This window comes from Aphidius gifuensis, linkage group LG3 (assembly GCF_014905175.1).
Source record: "Aphidius gifuensis isolate YNYX2018 linkage group LG3, ASM1490517v1, whole genome shotgun sequence".
Lineage (NCBI taxonomy): Eukaryota > Metazoa > Arthropoda > Insecta > Hymenoptera > Braconidae > Aphidius > Aphidius gifuensis.
Genome location: NC_057790.1, coordinates 18,357,187 through 18,370,067, shown reverse-complemented (window position 1 = coordinate 18,370,067; position 12,881 = coordinate 18,357,187). Strand labels below are relative to the sequence as shown.

Below are 12,881 nucleotides of genomic sequence, written 5' to 3'. Positions count from 1 at the left end.
TTTTTTTTTTTTGTATTTTTTTTTCTATATATTTATTTTGATCCAATGTTTGAATTATTTACTCGACTATGTCTGACGAATATAGAAGAGAGAATAAGGGATAGACATATAGTAAAGGAAAGACGATATATTTGATGGAAATGATTTAGAGATTGGCTACAGATTAACTGCACGCTGATGTGCTTGTATACAGTCAGTTGCATCACGATAGAGCGTCTGTCATCAGTTAAATCGCATAATAATATATACATATCATACTGAGTAAATTCTCATCTCTTGTATATGTCTCCACCTCCGTTAATCTGTCGGCTAGGTAATAGCCTCTAAGTTATTTATCGCTATCGCAGTTGCATAGACCAGCGTATGCGTTAATTTTCCATTGAGTGTGTGTATATATTATTGAACAACTCATATATGTATACATCGCGAATGACCGCGAGACATGGTTTAACGTACCATGATGATGAACGACGTTAATTCGTGGTAGCTAGATCACATTGATGTCGTTGAAATAATTTGCTGATCGAGTAGTCCCACATTTACCATTCACCGCAACATAATCCTCTATATATCTGCCCATCACTATACAGTATGAATTAACTGATTGATGGCATTGTGTATTTTGACTGATGAATATTTTGATTGACCTTTAGTTTGCAATCTATAAATTGCTAATATGATTGATAATATTTTTCATCATTTTTTTTACATTGCATTTTATTTAATAATTTATTGATTTTTAATAAACAGTATTTTCATTTTCAACTATCTTTTTTGACAGTTGAACAAAAGTATATGTAAAAAAATATATGCACATTCAATTTTATCTGCGTTCAACGTCAGATTTTCAATTTTCAATTCTCATGTGTCTTATATATTTCTTATACCTTTTTTTTCAGCATTTCATTTCTTTGTCACCAGTGTATATGAGAGACAAAGATAAATTCCAAGTTGATATTATGATAGAATACAAAAATCCAAATAAAAAAAAAAGTCGCGAGTTAAGCGCGAACCTGTCTTTACTCGTTTCTAAAGCTGACAGCCATCTAGTTGCTTGTCTTTTTCTCCTGTCAGACCTTATCAAGAATATATAAATTAAAATATCGATCAGCTAACGTCAATCACTGATTTAATATGAATCTAAAAAATACAAAAATTTATTTTTTAATAAAAAATTTAAAGAGTAAAATAAAGTATATTATTTGTAAAAAATAAAAATAATATATTAAACTTTTAACAATTAAAAAAAAAAAAAAATAACAGCAATTAATAGTGTATTTATATAAATAAAAGAAATAAACACTTCTTGCATTTGCCATCAGGTTGAGTTTAATTGACTGTCATATACCGTGCAAAAATGTCGATAGCATGTAGCTCCGCACCATTATTTTGATTTTCTTTATTACTGCTTGTGTTGTTATTATTATTATCCAGATATATGTATATTTATTTTTTTTCTATCAACACTTTATTTTTCAGCACGCTATCACGGAAAATAGTGACGGGAAAACAACGATAGAGACCTTTCAGCAACCACGAGTCACGATATCCATGGGTATGGCAGAAATAGGGTGAGTTTTGTGTACGCTTTGAAATCATACTTGGAATGGATTGAGGTAAAATGAAAGCACAAGCTGGCTTGCTAAAAGTTATGAAAAGGACATAAATATAGCTGTGCATTTAGCAGAGCTGTCGTTGCTCAACAAGGTCCTCACCTTCCAATGCTTGACAGTTTTCATTCGCAGTTTCTGTTCCCTTTAACTCTTCAACTTGTGTTTTCTCTCTTTTTTTTTTTTTCTTTCTTTTACTCTCTTGTCATCGTTTTACCATTTATGACATTTTACACTCAGCATTTCACTTTATATTGAATTATTAAAAATGCATTTAAACTTATATCATAAAATGTCAAATTGATTAATTAATTCAATAATATATCATTCGTGTATTATTCAATTTTATTATGACATATCGTTTATTAAATTTAACACGAATATTAATATTACTTTTAAAGATATTAATATTCTTGTTTGATTATAATTTATTATTTTTTTTTCTTTATAAATTTTAGTTCTTGGTAATTTTAATTTATTTTTACTTATATAAAGGAATAGTGTGTACATCAAAAGCATACCGAAAGCTGTATACAAAATCTATCATTATAGATGAACAAATTTACGATCGTCATGCGTGATCTATGATCAAACTTTCACGAATTCTAGTAGGAAAAAAAAAAAAACTTTTTATATACACTTAAGAACTGTTAGAAAACATTCATTTATGCGTGTATGTACACAATATATATAAACATTTAAACTCCACAAATGGTCAAGCTTAACGAGGAATCAAGTAAAACGTATCTATACTTTTTGCAAAAAAATCATGAGTTCTTTTTGCCTCATTAACTTGTGAAAATTTATCGTTGTCGATTTAAAACTACGCGTAGATATAAATACAACATGAATTATAAAAATTTAAGCTATTTTATAAACTAAACACGCGCGTGAAGACGACTAATCACATCAGGATATTTTTCGATTTACTATCAAGAACGTGACGATCAAAAAAAAAAAAAAGAAAAAAAAACCACTTGTTTAATATATAATTTACCATTTGAAATAGATTTTTTCCATTAAAATGATACAAGTTAAATCAATGAAATGAAAAAATATATTGGTCAATGAGATGGAAGGTATATAACTATCAGACTAAATTCCCCTTTAAGAATTTAATATATCTAGGATCATTGGATGTAATAATGTACGATGTTTTAGTTCTGGAAAATAACATAAAGAGGGTGTGCAAAAAGTGGAAATCAAATAGGCAAATGAAAGGAATAAGTTTAAAGTTTGATTCAGGTCGAATAAGAAGGATTAATGGTGCAAGCACGGGGGACATTCGCGGCAATAAATCGAAACGTGAACGGCCAGGAATTACCGGCTTGAAACTTGCGAAATATGACTGTCTCATAAATCCAGTTAGAATCCTACAATTCTCTAGTTCATGTGCTCGGCAGTTTACCTATATATAACTATCCTTTTTCATTTTACATTTGGTATCCTTTTTTAATAATAATTTTGCTTGATATATATATCATCGTGTTCAAGAACGGGTCATTGTAGATTTTTGGTCAGATACATCTCATAATTTAACTCAATTCAAAACTCACTCTTGTTTCAGATGGTTTACGTTTTAAATTTATATACATGTACTGAGTGTAAAACATTGATTTAAACCTGTCATGTTACGCCATAAGAGAATTTAGATTACATTTAAATACGTAGTTCTACTGGAATTGATCCATAAATAATGGCAATAAATGTGTACATGGTATATGAAAAAAAGGAAAGAAAGAAAAATGTATAGTTTTTGTAGTTTGATATATATATGAAAATAGTAGTACATGTAATAGTAATACTATTGCGATATGTGCAATGCGAAAGAAAAATCGTTTGCTCGACTTCAGAGCGTATATCCTTTTCCGTCGGATATATACCGCATTTCGTTTGCCAAGTTTATATTCACCCAATTGTATTCGTTGGATGATCACTCTTAAAATTAATAGTTATAGAATTTTTATAAAAGAAAAACATGAATATAGATTTTAATTTTTTGGGCATTGAATATTTTTTCTTTATTATGTCGTTTTGTTTACAGGGAATTTTTAATTTCAACGGTTGAGTCAGTAATAGTGAGCTAGAGTCAGTTTAAGTGAGTTATAGAGTCGATCTAAATTTAGCAGAGTCTGTCGTAGAAGATCAAAGTCGATCTTAGTCGTTCAAAGACGGTTAGAGTCGTTCAAAGACGGTCAGAGTTGGTCAAAAATGAGCAAGGTCAGTTAGAGTCGTTCAAAAGCTATCAGAGTCAGTAAAAATCAAATAGAGTCGGTTGAAAATGGGCAAGGTCGGTCTAAATCTGACAGAGTCTGTCTTAGAGGGTCAGAGTCGGTCTGAGTCGTTCGAAGACGGTTAAAGTCGTTCAAAGATGGTCAGAGTCGGTCATAATCAGACATAGTCGGTCAAAAATAGGCAAGGTCGGTCAGAGTCGGTTAAAAACGGTCGGAGGTAGTCAAAATTCTTCAATAATGGTCACTGCTGATTGACAACGGTTACCCGAGTGGAAAAATTTTCAGGATGCCCTATTTGACCTCAAACCCTGATCAGAAACGGATCAAATTCCTTACCAGGATACTATCAGGAAAAATTTATCAAAAATATTTAATTTTTTTATTCAGTTTTCCTGTTCAGGGAAAGGGATCAGGAAACCTGAACGTATCCTGAATAAGGTTTCCTGAACAGATTCTGACCAGGATACTATCAGGAAAAATTTATCAAATAAATTAATTTTTTTTATTCAGTTTTCCTGTTCAGGAAAGGATCAGGAAACCGGAACGTATCCTGAATAAGGTTTCCTGAACAGATTCTGACCAGGATACTATCAGGAAAAATTTATCAAATAAATTTATTTTATTTATTCAGTTTTCCTGTTCAGGAAAGGATCAGGAAACCTGAACGTATCCCAAATAAGGTTTCCTGAACAGATTCTGACCAGGATACTGTCAGGAAAAATTTATCAAATAAATTAATTTTTTTTTATTCAGTTTTCCTGTTCAGGAAAGGAACAGGAAACCTGAACGTTACCTGAATAAGGTTTCCTGAACAGATTCTGACCAGGATACGATCAGGAAAAATTTATCAAATAAATTAATTTTTTTTATTCAGTTTTCCTGTTCAGGAAAGGAACAGGAAACCTGAACGTATCCTGAGTAAGGTTTCCTGAACAGATTCTGACCAGGATATTATCAGGAAAAATTTATCAAATAATTTAATTTTTGTTCAGTTTTCCTGTTCAGGAAAGGATCAGAAACCTGAACGTTACCTGAATCAGGCTTCCTGAATAGATTCTGACCAGGCTATTATCAGGAAAAATATTTATTATTATAATAAATATTTATTTATTATTATAATTTTAATTCTAAAACAAAATGACAAGGGACAATTTAACAAATTGTTATATTTTATTTTTACGTTAAATTAACGTCGCAAATTCTAATTTAAGTTTTTTTAGCTGATGTAATTTATGAAAGCAAAAATCACATCAGATCATCGATAGACGGCATGGCGCGTGTTAAGGTCCGTAGTTGTAATCTGAAAGTTCCGAGAGTTCGCGTCCCATAGTGGTTAGGTAATTTAAGTTATGTTAGGTATATACAATCTTATCGTTCAATCTGTTTCATCAATAACATTGCTATAGTAAATTAGTTACAAAACATCAATTAATAAAAAACAATTTTTTTTTAAAAATTACTTGATCCGTTTCAGATCAGGAATCCTGTTCCATTCCTGATCAGGTATCCTGGTCAGGTTTCCTGATCCGATTCTGATCAGAATCCTAAAAAAAAGCGTTACATTCTGATCCGTTCCTGAACAGGATTCCTGGTTATATTCTAGTCAGGAATCCTGATCCATTCCTGTTCAGGTATCCTGGCTCTAATCCTAAAATCTGGCCAGGTTTCCTGATCCGGTTCTGATCAGAACCTTAACTAAATTTCCACTCGGGTATTAACAGTCAAAGTTTTTCTTTTTAATTTTTTTTTATGGCAGTTTAAAAATTGAAAAAATTAAATTTCACATTTTTCATAATCAATTTTTCAAATTTAATATGTCAAATAAAAAAAAAAGTCGATAAAAAGTACATGGTAAATTTAAGAAAAAACATACCAAGTAATATCTTAAAATAGAACTACAAGAATGTCAGTTTATACAGTATATCATGGTGAATCGTACAACGAGCGGAAACAATAAGCACGTTTCACTCAGTCAACGTCGTGCAAATTATTTATAACGTACGACGTGCACTCTGAACAGAGTCTCTAAAAAACAGTAAAATATAAGAAATAGATATGTGTATGTTATATGTATACATTTACACTTGTATAAATATATACACACACTCACACACACACACATTTATTAGGCTTATAACATCTAAAACCTGACCAGATATATACATGGGGTGATATTGAATCTCACGTGCTTATTTCATCCCTCTGAAAATTGTTCAGTAGATTATCAGGGGCTTTTTCAATCACATTGTATCAGTAATACAATTTCATGTAATACTTTCAAGTAGTATAAAATAAATTAATTTATTTTCTTTTAATCTGTATGAATTCTTTTTATTGTTTTTTTCTTTTTTGTTAATAAAATATTTCATATTTTTTAATAGAAAATTATACTTGTAATTGACATAGAAAAAAATTAATTGACATCAATTTAATTTAAAGATATTGAATGAATTATATAATACTTTTAAATGAATTTATATGAAAAATTTACTGATGATAAATTTCTATAAATATATAAAATAATAATTTACTTTCAACATAGCCATTTATAATATGTCATTTTCTTTTTTCTTTTTTTTTTTTTTTTCGTGTTAAAACAAGAATAAAAAAAAGAAAAATAAAAAAAAAAAAAAATTAATGCATGAAAAGGTCAATGAAAAAATACTTTGTAGGAGCTCACTTATCGGGATTCATTCGTGTATGTTGAAAGCCACTCACTCGACACGGTAAATGAATTCTCCAACTTTGCTATGTAACACGGCGTGAGGATATTTCCTGCGTCGTCGCGCAAAATATTTCATCGACTATACGTGCTTGGCATGAGATGAAAAGTTGAGTTAGTCACAGTATATATCAAGTGATGTTATAAGGTATATATAATAATATAAAAACAAAAAAAAATAAAATAAAGCGGACGGACGGTAGCCAATAAAGTCTGTCATATTTTTCAAACTCTTTGACTTTGTTTCATTTTATATTATATGTATTTTTTTGTTTTATTATTATTTATTTTATTATAGGAATTATATTTTTTATTTGACTACTTTTTTTTAAATAACAGGATGATATTTTTAAAAATATTTTTATCATTAAATAAAAAAATATAGGTATTTACGTGAGAGAGAATTTAAAACAAACTTACAAAACATACAATTTAAATTCAACTATTCATATAAATTGTAAAACGGAAATAATATGAGTCATAAAATTTTGCTAATCTCGATGTCGGCGATGATTTTTTTTTTTTTCTGGCAAACTCAATTAACAATAAATTTAACTGTTTTGTATTATATCAAAATTATAAAAAATCAAAAAAAATTTATAATGAAACAAAATGTTATTTTCGATACTTGGAAAAAAGCCATAAGTTAATTTATTAAATTTTTTTTTATTCCGAGATATAAATTTTAAAGAAACAAATAAGATAAGTTGTGAAAATATTATTTCCAAATAATATTTGAAAGTTATGTTGTATCTTTTACGATTTGCTCGATATAATCTTCGAAACTATTCGACTGATCGACTCTAAATTTAGCATATATACATTTCAATATTTATCGAAATATGTCGAGATTTTTTAAAGAAATTTCTCAAAAACGAAAGGAGTAATGGAAGGCTTCGATTATTTCTTAATTGAATAAAATATCTGAAATAAAAAAGTCTAGATACAATATAGACATTGCACATAGTCACACAAATAGATGAACACTATCTGTCGAATACTTTATTCATGATAGTTTTTTTTTAACTATTGTTAAATAGAATTTGAATTCAGCTAATGAATAATTTTCTAATAGTAGAAATATTATTACATTATAATTATGTTGATTTATTAAAATTTTTATCTTATTATTCTAATTTTTATGTTTGCAAATTCTATAATAGTCAATCGTCGTGTTCTATAATCACCAAGTAATTGTGTAAATACTCTTTACTTGTTTCTAGGAGGACAACATATATATATATCCATCCATTGCAGTTGTTCCTGATGATACAGAATAAGCACTCCTTCTATGCCTCCGATGAATTCAGAATTGTATTACTAATTCTCAAAAAAAGAATTAATATTCATCGTTAAATGAAATGAATTAATATATAATAAGAAATGATAAATTATTTACAGAGAACTTAAAGAATGATTTATAATAAATTAATAAACGGATTAACGTTCTAAGTTTAATGTGACTTATTCTTTTATTTGTTTTATTACATATATATACAGCTTCATCATACATTGGTCCTTCAAAACTTGTACTATTCACTTCAATTATTCAATAAGGGAAAATAAGATGTTTTTGGCATTTAAAAATGTGTTGCCCTAATTATTTTTGAAATTACCGTTAAAATCATCAAAGACAATTCAGTAACAAGAATATAGGATGATCAAGAAGATATTTGATAATTTAGTAAGTTTACTTTGTTTACTTTAAATCCCGCCTTAACCTGCAAAAATTAACCTTTTAATTTTGCATAAAAATTACAAATTTGTATAAGCATTATAGGACTAGCGAAGAGATACTGAATATTTTATAATTCGTCCCTTAAAGAAAAATAATTAATTAATTGAATTCAGAATTTTTGCTTAGAAATAAATGATTGATAAAATGTATTAAATACTTCTTTGCTAGTTCTATATTTTCGTTAAAAATCGTTATTGAAAAAAAAAATAATTATAAACGATAAAATAATGAAGGAGTTATAAATTAGAGGAGATGAGTTATAAATTATATGAAAAACCTCTTTGCTAGTTCTATGTTCCTGTTAAAAATTCTTATTTTTTCAAGAAAAAAAATTAAAAATAATAGAATAATTAGGGAATTATAAATTAGAGGAGATAAGTTATAAATTATATGAAATACCTCTTTGCTAGTTCTATGTTCCTAGAAAAAATGAGGATTTTTAACAGGAACATAGAACTATCGAAGAGGTATTCATATAATTTATAACTTACCTCCTCTATATTATAATTCCCTAATTATTCTATTATCTTTAATTTTTTTTCTTGAAAAAATTTTGATTTGAACATAAACTTCAAGAGGTATTTCATATAATTTATAACTTACCTCCTCTAATTTATAATTCCTTAATTATTCTATTATATGTAATTTTTTTTCTTGAAAAAATGAGGATTTTTAACAGGAACATAGAACTATCAAAGAGGTATTTCATATAATTTATAACTTATCTCCTCTATATTATAATTCCCTAATTATTTCAATATTTTCAATTTTTTTTCCTGAAAACATAAGGATTTTTAACAGGAACATAGAACTAGCAAAGAGGTATTTTATATAATTTGAAACTTATCTCCTCTAATTTATAATTCCCTAATTATTTCAATATTTTCAATTTTTTTTCCTGAAAAAATAAGGATTTTTAACAGGAGCATAGAACTAGCAAAGAGGTATTTTATATAATTTGGAACTTATCTCCTCTAATTTATAATTTCCTAATTATTCTGTTATTTTTAATTTTTAATTTTTTTTCTTGAAAAAGGAGGATTTTTAACAGGAACATAGAACTAGCAAAGAGGTATTTCATAAAATTTATAACTTACCTCCTCTAATTTATAATTCCCGAATTATTCTATTATATTTAATTTTTTTTCTTGAAAAAATAAGGATTTTTAACAGGAACATAGAACTAGCAAAGAGGTATTTCATATAATTTATAACTTATCTCCTCTAATTTATGATTCCCTAATTATTTAATTATTTTTAATTTTTTTTCTTGAAAAAATGAGGATTTTTAACAGGAACATAGAACTAGCAAAGAGGTATTTTATATAATTTGGAACTTATATCCTCTAATTTAGAATTTCCTAATTATTCTATCATCTTTAAATTTTTTTTTTGAAAAAATGAGGATTTTTAACAGGAACACAGGACTATCAAAGAGGTATTTCATATAATTTGGAACTTATCTCCTCTAATTTATGATTCCCTAATTATTCTATTTTATTTAATTTTTTTTCTTGAAAAAATGAGGATTTTTAACAGGAACATAGAACTAGCAAAGAGGTATTTTATATAATTTATAGTTTATCTCCTCTAATTTATAATTCCCTAATTATTTAATTATTTTTAATTTTTTTCCTGAAAAAATAAGGATTTTTAACAGGAACTTAGAACTAGCAAAGAGGTATTTCATAAAAATTATAACTTATCTCCGCTAATTTATAATTCCCTAATTATTCTGTTATTTTTACTTTTTTTTCTTGAAAAAATAAGGATTTTTAACAGAAACACAGAACTAGCAAAGAGGTATTTCATATAATTTGGAACTTATCTCCTCTAATTTATAATTTCCTAATTATTTAATTATTTTTAATTTTTTTTCTTGAAAAAATGAGGATTTTTAACAGGAACATAGAACTAGCAAAGAGGTATTTCATATGATTTATAACTTACCTCCTCTAATTTATAATTCCTTAATTATTTAATTATCTTTAAATTTTTTTCTTGAAAAAATGAGGATTTTTAACAGGAACATAGAACTATCGAAGAGGTATTCATATAATTTATAACTTACCTCCTCTAATTTATAATTCCTTAATTATTCTATTATATGTAATTTTTTTTCTTGAAAAAATGAGGATTTTTAACAGGAACATAGAACTATCAAAGAGGTATTTCATATAATTTATAACTTATCTCCTCTATATTATAATTCCCTAATTATTTCAATATTTTCAATTTTTTTTCCTGAAAACATAAGGATTTTTAACAGGAACATAGAACTAGCAAAGAGGTATTTCATATAATTTGGAACTTATCTCCTCTAATTTATAATTTCCTAATTATTTAATTATTTTTAATTTTTTTTCTTGAAAAAATGAGGATTTTTAACAGGAACATAGAACTAGCAAAGAGGTATTTCATATAATTTATAACTTATCTCCTCTAATTTATAATTCCCTACTTATTTCAATATTTTCAATTTTTTTTCCTGAAAAAATAAGGATTTTTAACAGGAACATAGAACTAGCAAAGAGGTATTTTATATAATTTGGAACTTATCTCCTCTAATTTATAATTCCCTACTTATTTCAATATTTTCAAATTTTTTTCCTGAAAAAATAAGGATTTTTAACAGGAACATAAAACTAGCAAAGAGGTATTTTATATAATTTGAAACTTATCTCCTCTAATTTATAATTCCCTAATTATTTAATTATTTTTAATTTTTTTTCTTGAAAAAATGAGGATTTTTAACAGGAACATAGAACTAGCAAAGAGGTATTTCATATAATTTATAACTCATCTCCTCTAATTTATAATTTCCTAATTATTCTGTTATTTTTAATTTTTTTTCTTGAAAAAGGAGGATTTTTAACAGGAACATAGAATTAGCAAAGAGGTATTTCATATAATTTGAAACTTACCTCCTCTAATTTATAATTCCCTAATTATTCTATTATATTTAATTTTTTTTCTTGAAAAAATGAGGATTTTTAACAGGAACATAGAACTAGCAAAGAGGTATTTCATATAATTTGGAACTTATCTCCTCTAATTTATAATTCCCTAATTATTTAATTATTTTTAATTTTTTTTCTTGAAAAAATGAGGATTTTTAACAGGAACATAGAACTAGCAAAGAGGTATTTCATATAATTTATAACTTATCTCCTCTATATTATAATTCCCTAATTATTCTATTATATTTAATTTTTTTTCTTGAAAAAATAAGGATTTTTAACAGGAACATAGAACTAGCAAAGAGGTATTTCATATAATTTATAACTTATCTCCTCTAATTTATAATTCCCTAATAATTTAATTATTTTTAATTTTTTTTCTTGAAAAAATGAGGATTTTTAACAGGAACATAGAACTAGCAAAGAGGTATTTCATATAATTTATAACTTACCTCCTCTAATTTATAATTCCTTAATTATTTAATTATCTTTAAATTTTTTTCATGAAAAAATGAGGATTTTTAACAGGAACATAGAACTAGCAAAGAGGTATTTCATATAATTTATAACTTATCTCCTCTAATTTATAATTCCCTAATAATTTAATTATTTTCAATTTTTTTTCTTGAAAAAATGATGATTTTTAACAGGAACATAGAACTAGCAAAGAGGTATTTTATATAATTTATAGTTTATCTCCTCTAATTTATAATTCCCTAATTATTTCATTATTTTCAATTTTTTTTCTTGAAAAAATGATGATTTTTAACAGGAACATAGAACTAGCAAAGAGGTATTTCATATAATTTATAGTTTATCTCCTCTAATTTATAATTCCCTAATTATTCTGTTATTTTTAATTTTTTTTCTTGAAAAAATGAGGATTTTTAACAGGAACATAGAACTAGCAAAGAGGTATTTCATATAATTTATAACTTATCTCCTCTAATTTATAATTCCCTAATAATTTAATTATTTTTAATTTTTTTTCTTGAAAAAATGAGGATTTTTAACAGGAACATAGAACTAGCAAAGAGGTATTTCATATAATTTATAACTTATCTCCTCTATATTATAATTCCCTGATTATTCTATTATATTTAATTTTTTTTCTTGAAAAAATAAGGTTTTTTAACAGGAACATAGAACTAGCAAAGAGGTATTTCATATGATTTATAACTTACCTCCTCTAATTTATAATTCCTTAATTATTCTGTTTATTTAAATTTTTCTTCTTGAAAAAATAAGGTTTTTTAACAGGAACATAGAACTAGCAAAGAGGTATTCCATTTAATTTATAACTTATCTTCTCTAATTTATAATTCCCTAATTATTTCATTATTTCTCATTTTTTTTCTTGAAAAAAGGAGGATTTTTAACAGGAACATAGAACTAGCAAAGAGGTATTTCATATTTATAATTCTATTCCTTAAAAAAATTCGGATTTTTCACAGGAACATAGAACTAGCAAAGAGGTATTCTATATATTTTATTACTTATATGTATTCATTCCAAGAACTTTTCTCAATTAAAAAATAAAAATAAATAAACCTGTCACAGGAATATTGGAAAACAAATAAATTTGTTGTAGTTATTAACAACAGAGAAAAACATTGA

At 26.3% G+C, this 12,881-nt stretch overlaps 1 long non-coding RNA gene across 1 annotated transcript in view; it reads left to right on the top strand.

Moving 5' to 3' along the window:
* Window positions 1-7,882, top strand: part of LOC122852411 — a 147,927-nt gene extending 140,045 nt beyond the window's left edge. The window contains exons 9-10 of the long non-coding RNA XR_006373815.1: window positions 1,480-1,571; window positions 7,790-7,882. This is a non-coding gene — a long non-coding RNA (uncharacterized LOC122852411). The remainder of the gene's footprint in view (window positions 1-1,479; window positions 1,572-7,789) is intronic.
* Window positions 7,883-12,881: the final 4,999 nt, after the last annotated feature.